This window comes from Pinus tabuliformis, chromosome 9 (genome assembly GCF_031772625.1).
Source record: "Pinus tabuliformis cultivar Carrire ecotype Pingquan chromosome 9, CPIR1, whole genome shotgun sequence".
Classification (NCBI taxonomy): domain Eukaryota; kingdom Viridiplantae; phylum Streptophyta; class Pinopsida; order Pinales; family Pinaceae; genus Pinus; species Pinus tabuliformis.
This window is the reverse complement of record NC_142307.1, coordinates 859054069-859063090: the sequence shown is the minus strand read 5'-3', so window position 1 is coordinate 859063090 and position 9022 is coordinate 859054069. Positions and strand designations below refer to the sequence as shown.

General features: G+C 38.1%; 1 pseudogene; it reads right to left on the bottom strand.

Annotated features, from left to right (window-relative positions):
* Positions 1 to 5357: 5357 nt before the first annotated feature.
* On the bottom strand, positions 5358 to 6052 carry LOC149151495 (eukaryotic translation initiation factor 5A-2 pseudogene; annotated as a pseudogene).
* Between the last annotated feature and the right edge of the window lie 2970 nt (positions 6053 to 9022).

Here is a 9022-nt window from a genome sequence, read left to right as displayed (position 1 = left end):
ATGATGAAGAAAATTGCGCTTTGGCTGCAAAAGCAAAGAAAGGGAAGAACAAGAAAGCTTCTCATTCCGGTGCGAAAGGTAAGAAGCAAGACATGTCCAAGGTGAAGTGCTTTCACTGTCACCAGCACGGACATTATGCCACAAATTGTCGGCAGAAGAAGAAAAATAAGCAAGCTGCTGGATCTGCAGCGAGAGAGGCCTTAGCCTCGTAGTTTGAGCTTGATTTTTGATTGATAGCATGCTTGGTATCAAGTGTGATGGGATCAGTATGGTTCTTGGACAGTGGTGCATCTTTTCACATGACAGGAGATCGAGATTTGTTTTCTAATCTCGAGGAGAAAGATCTTGGAGTGCACATTGAGATGGGCGATGATGGCATATATAGTGCGACCGGTATCGGTACCATTTCCTTTGAGAGGGAGTCTAGTAAACCCTTTGTATTGAAGGAAGTGATGCATGTTCCAGGATTGAAGAAGAATCTTATCTCTGTGGCGATGTTAGAAGACAAGGGATATGATGTTGTTTTCAGCGAGGGAAAGGCTTTCCTGCGCAGTAAGACAACTGGAGAAACCCGGAAGATAGGGGTTCGAAGCAAGAACCTTTATCAGTTGCATGTAGATGGTTGCGTAGCAATGGCATGCAAGGCAGAAGGATTGGTGAGCTGGGATGATGGCGAGCTGTGGCACAGGAGATTAGGCCACCTTCACCTTGGAGCCTTGAAGATACTGCAGCAGATTACTACTGGGCTTCCTAAACGCACTCTTGCGCAGTCAGATCAGTGCAAGGGGTGTACTTTGGGAAAATTTGTGAAAGCCACCTTTCACGAGAAGGATAGTCGCGCCACGACGATCCTTGAGAGAATTCACACAGGCGTGTGTGGACCTTTCTCAGTAGCTTCGACAGCAAAGCACAGGTACTACGTGATCTTTGTTGATGATTTCTCTCGAAAGTGTTGGATCTTCTTCATGCAGAAGAAGAGCAAGACATACTCAAATTTCTGTGAGTTCAAAGCACTGGTCGAGAAGGAGTCGGGGAAGAAGGTGAAGGCTCTTAGGAGCGACAATGGTGGTGAATTCATCTCTGGCGAGTTGAAGGACTTCTGCAGTGCAGAAGGGATTCGAAGAGAGCTCATAGCTCCCTATAACCCATAGCAGAACGGGGTTGCTGAGTGGAAGAACAAAACAATCGTGGGTGCTGCACGGGCGATGTTGCATGATCAGGGCCTACCCCTTCACTTGTGGGCAGAGGCATGCAATACTGCAGTATATGTGCAGAACCGTTGTCCTCACAAGATACTTGGCATGAGTACACTCGAGGAGGCTTATTCTGGTAAGAGAACTGATATTTCTCATTTGAGTATTTTTGGTTCTAACGTTTACATGCATGTGACGAAGGATTCCAGGCAGAAGCTGGAGCTAACCGCAGAGGTTGGGATATTTGTGGGGTACACTGATACGCCCCACAACTATCGTGTGTATTTTCCAGACAGTCGCAAGGCTGTTGTGCGACGAGATATAAAATTTCAGGAGGAGAAAGCCATGAAGTGTTCACTTGAGAGGGAGCCACACTTGCATGCAGATGAGGAGCTATTAGTTCCTAAGGATGAGCTTCAGGACATGGATCAACCACAAGATGAAGTTCATGGAGTGGAAGAGACCACTCATGCAGCGCCAACCATCAGAGGGCGAAAGCACATTACAGAAGCTGAGCGACTGGCTCAAGATGCAGAGAAGGTTGTAGGACCACCTACAGGCCAACGCAGATAAAGATAGTCACCTGATCGGTACACTAGATACATGGCTCTTGTGAGCAAATGTGTTGTGACTGAGCCATCCTCTTTCGAGGAAGCTGTGGAGGATCCTGCATGGGTAGATGCCATGGTGGAAGAGTATGATTCGATTGTCAGAAACAATGCATGGGAGATTGTCCCAAGACCGGAAGGGAAATGAGTGGTGGGTTCAAGATGGATCTACAAAGTGAAGGAGGCAGTTGACGGGAGTGTAGAGAAGTACAAGGCAAGATTTGTTGCCCGAGGCTTTTCACAGATAGAGGGGATCGATTATGAGGAGACTGTTGGGTGAAAATATTATCGTTTAATTCTATTGTAGTATTTGCCCAACTATTTAATTTGTCAATCCGAGGTTCGTAGACTTATGAGACACATGCACTATATATGTAGGACTGAAGTGGAACTAATCTAATCTAAATTACTGAAATCAAATTAATCTAGGAAGGCATTGAAACACTAACTATGAAAGCAGGAAATTGCATAAAGGAAAAGCAATACAACATGTGAAGAATTGAATGACAAACAACATATGTGAGCTCACAACAATAAAACTATCTCAAATTATATTACAAGAATCAAATTACAAATCATGAAAGCATAACAATAAAAGATGAAAAACTAAGAATTCCTTTCCATTATTCATTATTATCAAAATGAAGAGAGAGCACTCTCTTATATACATGAGGAAGATAACCATCTCATAATTACATATCCAATATTCTCTCAAGCACTCTCAACTAATTTCCCATTATTACAATATATGATCCCTTTGAATCCTCCACAAATCTCTCAAGCATTTTCAACTACTTTCCCATTATTACAAAATATGATCCCTTTGAATCCTCCACAAATCTCTCACATATCTTGGATAAGATATGCTAACCAAATCCTCCATGATTTTCTCCTTAGGAATAGGCTTGCATAATTATCTCCTTAATATGGTGGAGGAGATATTAATTCTTCACATATTTCCTACACATCACAAATCTCACATATTCTTGAGATATATATAAAAATATGTATATTTTATAATATTTAATCATCAATTCACTTGTAATACAAAAATGAATAAAATGGAAAATAAGAAGGTGAAACCCAAATGTATTTATGAAAATGATATGATAAAAGGTTAATGGGATGATGAAATGTAAGGAATAGTGAAGAAAAAGGTGGATGAAAATATGACATTTCTGAGTCCCAACATCCTCCCCAACTAAACTTGTTGCATGTCCTCATGCAACCATGCATGGGTCTCTTTAAGAACATTTGGCATCTTGAACTTTGGCTTTACATGATGATGTCTTTTAATAATGAATGTTTCCAGGATATGTGAAAGACATGAGTAACAACTTACATTTTCTTATGGTTGGTTCTTGTGTGACAACCATGAATACAAAGAATGTTGGTTCTTGTGTTAACAACATTCATTTCGTTTTCTGTTCTCTTTTCTTCAATAATAATGTAAACACTCACTGGAAATCATAATGTGCATAAGAAAGCCCTTTTGTAATATTAATGAAGCATGCCAATATTGCGTATGAAGCAAAGTGCAACAAAGTATCATTGGAAAATAAATGTTGGTGAATGGTAAATGAGAAAAATGGAGTGATAGTGGTGAAGAAATGGAATCATGGTAATGAATATGTAGTGAATATAGTTCTCCCCCCCAACTGAATTGGTTGCATGTCCTCATGCAACTTGACATGGCTCATGAAAGGAAATGTAGCATGGTGAGAGAATTTTCCAAAATATTCAAGTTAGCATATAAGGAATTGCATGATTAAAGATTAGAAAACAACATACCTCTACTTACCCAAGAATGATGAACTATGCAATAGGAATGTAGCTACTGCTACTGTTGGATCAGGAAAATGTGACTGATGTTGTTGTAACTGGATCCTGAGAAATGAAGGAATCTGAACTGCTGATGCTGAATCATGGAAAAGATAAACGCTGAAAGTGGAACTATGATACTCTCATAGATCAGAATTCATGCTGCTGTAACTGCTGAGGGAGTCGTGAAAAAGTGCATAGCCTTCATCTGCTACTAAACTTCTTGGTACAATTCTAATCGTGCGAAAGAATGTGTTGATGTCGAGCATGAAAAGAAATCATTAGATTACCGGCCATTGATGCATGTCGTTAACCAATGCGAGGCAACTCACCATTGATGTCAATGAGTGCCAAGGTACCGAAGTACATCTTGCGAAGTGCGAATGGATGTTTCGAGGTCGAGCCACTTGCAAGATCTGAAGATCAAGGGACATTGATGTATTCCCATGATCGTCAGCAAGAGAACTTGCCATTAAGGCATGCAAGCCTCTAGGTACTCAAAAGGAACTCTAGTCTATTTCCCAGATAAGGTGTTGATGTCGATGGGGCAAGACTTGTTGAAAGGTGGGCCTTAAGGAATCCCACATCAGTCAATGCGAGTTTGTACAAAAAGATTTGGTAGGACTATAAATGGAAAGAACGCACGGACAAGAAGTGTGGATCAGCATGGCGAGGAAAACAAGGCAATGTAATCATGGAAAGGGAATGAGTTTTATTCAAAAGGAAAACTAGAAGGCAAAAATAAACTGAAAAGGATAAAGGAATGTATGCGATTCAGAAAAATAGGCGTGCATGAAGTTGTGAAAGATAAGGTAATGGAAGATGGGCTGCAACATAAGGATGGTCTAGGCATTTGGAAGGAAAAAGGTGAGTAGTCATGACGCAAAAGGATTTTTGTGTAGTGGAAAATGTCATGATATGTGCAGTGAAGAATTAGTTCCTTCAAGCGTCCAATGATGCATGTTTCATTGTGATTTCGAAAAATCACTTTTGCATTAGATTGTCTTCAATTCTTAGCACCATTCCTGCATAAAAATTGTCACCTTTGTGTGCCATCTCCATCGATCATTCCTGTATGAAGTGACTCAAAAACAAATTAGCTCATTTTCAGGAATTTATGAAATGTCCATTTTTTTTTTAATTATTTTTCGAAGTTACACTAATTGTGGATGAAAAGGGTGTCACATTGGAATGTTGAGCTTTCTGCATAAGCTTCTCGTTGACCTACACATAACACCAATCTCATTTCAATTGTTAGTATATGCATCCGAACTCTTGCCCACAAAAATAAATGCATCCTAACTCTTGCCCACAAAAATAAATGATAAATTCCAACATACTTTCATTTCCCCCCAACTAGAAATATTGCATGTCCCCATGCAATGTACTAATTGATTGTGCAATACTTTTGCAAAATGTTTTTATTGGTTTGCAGAAGTGATTGAAAACAGTTGAAGTTAGTTTATAAATGAATGAGGGCAATTTTATTGTATGATTATTTTTTTTATTTTTATTTTATTATTATTATTATTATTTTTTTTTTTAGTATTTTTTTAAATCCTCTCGCAAAGCCTTATAATTAAACAGGAAAGCGAAAATGCATCATACGGGCAAAAAGTTTCAGAGGCAGACCTTATGCCGCAAAACCTTCAAGGATAAAAAGAGTTTGAAGATATCGATAACCAAGCATGCAGGTAGCTTGATTCCAAGAAACTTAACATATGATAGAGTAGCACGTAACCGGCATTACTCAACTGCTTCCTCGACATTTATAGTGCACAAAATGCCTACAAAAACAACATGTTGAATGCACTAGACTGAAAGCAAGGGTAATAAAAGTTCAAGGATAACAGCATATCCTTCGCATTCAGCAGTTAAGATTTACTTTGGACCAATATCCTTCAGGGCACAAATATGCTCTTCGCCCATTGCAGACATCACAGTGACAACGAGATCTTTCCCCTCTCCAAAGCCATCTTTGATCTGGGTAAGTAGTTGATCATCAGAAGGAAGCCTGAGATCAACCTTGGTGTTTCCATTGTCAGACAGCAGACTTACAAAACCGTCCTTAGATATTTCAATCAATTGAAAATCAGTGCGAGTAACATGTGGGACATCACAGTTGTGTGAAGATGGGACAATATCTTCGAGTTTTTTCCCATTAAAAAAAATATCAATTGCAACAAAATGGCACTTAGCATGCCCATGTTTTCCGGTTTTTGAAGTGGATACTTCAACCACTTTGCAGGGTTTGGCCTTAATGACGATGTACCCATTTTTACGAATGGTACCCACCTGCTGGGGGAAGGTTTTGGAAGCCCCCGCATCGGCGTGGGAATCGAACACACAATCAGTCCTCCCCCAGAGGGATCCGTCCAAGTATGGATCTACGTTCCATGAATGTGTCTGCCCCACTGGTACTTCTGCCATCTGAGGAGGAGGGAGATTGCTTGAACCCACAGAAATTGCAGGCCAGACAGAGAAATTGCAAGTGTTCACCACAGTCAGTTTCTTGGACAGAAAAAGCCAGATTTTCGATGATTTTGGAGGATTTTGTGCCCAGATTTTCGATGATTTTCGATGATTTTCGATGATTTTGGTAATTGATAGGAGGCAGTTACTACTCTACCGCACCGCATGAAACACATAATTATTCCACTCGTGTAGATAGTTGTCTTTATAAATGTTAAAATGGAAGTGATGGAGCTCCCGGCGCAGACAACATTTCTTGCAGGTGATGGAGTTTCAATGCCGAATGCCAAAATCAGAATGATCGAAGAAGACCAAAAATTGGATGCGGCCACAGACAATTGGTTATTGTGAATTGCGTTTGCGTTTTGTTTTGTTTTACAAAATTCTTTTAAATTTTTATTTATTTATTTATTTTATAATTGAGATGTGGGTGAATGTTTTATTATTATTATTTTGTTTTTTTTTTCAATGAAAAACTAAAATTTAGAAAGAAACTAAACTTTATCTAGACTTAATTTTTTTAACAAATGGACACAATGATTTGCATATTGAAAGATGTTTTTGATGAAGCATATTGCAAAACATTTATTTATTCCTGAAATTAGTCGTCTAAATCATTCCTATTTTCTGATCCTCGCGATTGCACTAAGTGCGGAGGAGAGCATACTTATTCTAGGTAAAAGTAAAACTGAAAATGAAAGCAAACGCTGAAAATGAAAGCTTAGCTACTCTATACTAATTAGAATTTACAAATTAGTTACGTGTAGTTAAACTTCCAATGAAGCCACTCACGTAGCAGTAACAAAAATAGATTCAGTAGCAATTTTGAAAATGAAAAATGAAAATATTTGAGAGTGAATGAGTATAGTTGTTGTATCTGTAAATGAACTAAAAAATAAAAAGATGAATATAATCTAGTACTTACCTGGAACCATTGTTCGATAAAGCTTTGATAAGCACAGTTTCTCTCACTTAGATCATGTTGTAACTCCTGTTCTTCTTCTCCGATCTGCTGTTCTTCTTCCTCGATCTCCTGTTCGAATGATTGTTCACCATCAGATATGCAGGATTCTTCAGATGTTGAATCTTCATTTGTTTCTTGGGGAGTAGTTGAACCTTTAATTCTTGTCCAGATCTCCTCTTCCAAGGAAGAAGAGATCCCAACTTCTGCTAGGATCTGAGTGAGTAGTTCCAAGCTCAAACTCATTGTTAAACCATGTTGAAAAAGGAATTCTTACATACAAAAAATCTTCCAAATCAGCACACTAAAAATTGAATTTATTAAAAACAAAAGGACCACAGAAATAATCTTGAATTCAATACTCAATTAACCCTATTACAAGGGCTGCTCATTAATTGAGTAATCGAATTCTTCAACTACAACCATGAACCATGAATTCATCAAACACTCTTCACAGTTGCGAAAATCAAACACACTTGCAGAAATTGAAATTCACACTTGCATACATGTAAACACACCCTACATGCCATGATCCATAAGAGGTCGAGCCTGTTATGGTATCTCGAATGCGATGCATAGGCTATTCCCCACATCTTACCGCCTTAACACCTCAGAGTTAGGAACATGTCTAAACACACTTGCATGAAAAATCAAACTAAACTTCAATCCATCGTGCCTCCCCGGCAACGGCGCCAAAATGTCGGGTGAAAATATTATCGTTTAATTCTGTTGTAGTATTTGCCCAACTATTTAATCTGTCAATCTGAGGTTCGTAGACTTACAAGACACATGCACTATATATGTAGGACTGAAGTGGAACTAATCTAATCTAAATTACTGAAATCAAATTAATCTAGGAAGGCATTGAAACACTAAATATGAAAGCAGAAAATTGCATAAAGGAAAAGCAATACAACATGTGAAGAATTGAATGACAAACAACATATGTGAGCTCACAACAATATAACTATCTCAAATTATATTACAAGAATCAAATTACAAATCATGAAAGCATAACAATAAAAGATGAAAAACTAAGAATTCCTTTCCATTATTCATTATTCATTATTATCAAAATGAAGAGAGAGCACTCTCTTATATACATGAGGAAGATAACCATCTCATAATTACATATCCAATATTCTCTCAAGCACTCTCAACTAATTTACCATTATTACAATATATGATCCCTTTGAATCCTCCACAAATCTCTCAAGCATTTTCAACTACTTTCCCATTATTACAAAATATTATCCCTTTGAATCCTCCAAAAATCTCTCACATATCTTGGATAAGATATGCTAACCAAATCCTCCATGATTTTCTCCTTAGGAATAGGCTTGCATAATTATCTCCTTAATATGGTGGAGGAGATATGGATAAGATATGCCAACCAAATCTTCCATGATTTTCTCCTTAGGAATAGGCTTGCATAATTATCTCCTTAATATGGTGGAGGAGATATTAATTCTTCACATATTTCCTACACATCACAAAACTCACATATTCTTGAGATATATATAAAAATATGTATATTTTCTAAGATTTAATCATAAATTCACTTGTAATACAAAAATGAATAAAATGGAAAATAATAAGGTGAAACCCAAATGTATTTATGAAAATGATATGATAAAAGGTTAATGGGATGATGAAATGTAAGGAATAGTGAAGAAAAAGGTGGATGAAAATATGACATTTCTGAGTTCCAACAGAGACCTTTGCACCTGTCACAAGGTATTCTTCCATACGGACGATTCTTGCTCTCTCAGCGTAGATGGGGTGGCACATTCATCAGATGGATGTGAAGACTGCGTTCCTCAACAGAGTCATTGAGGAGGAGATGTACATAGAGTAGCTCGAAGGTTTCGAGATCTTCAGCAGCGAGTTGCATGTGTGCAGGCTCAAGAGAGCGCTATATGGGTTGAAACAATCACCACATGCTTGGTACACACAGATAGACAGTT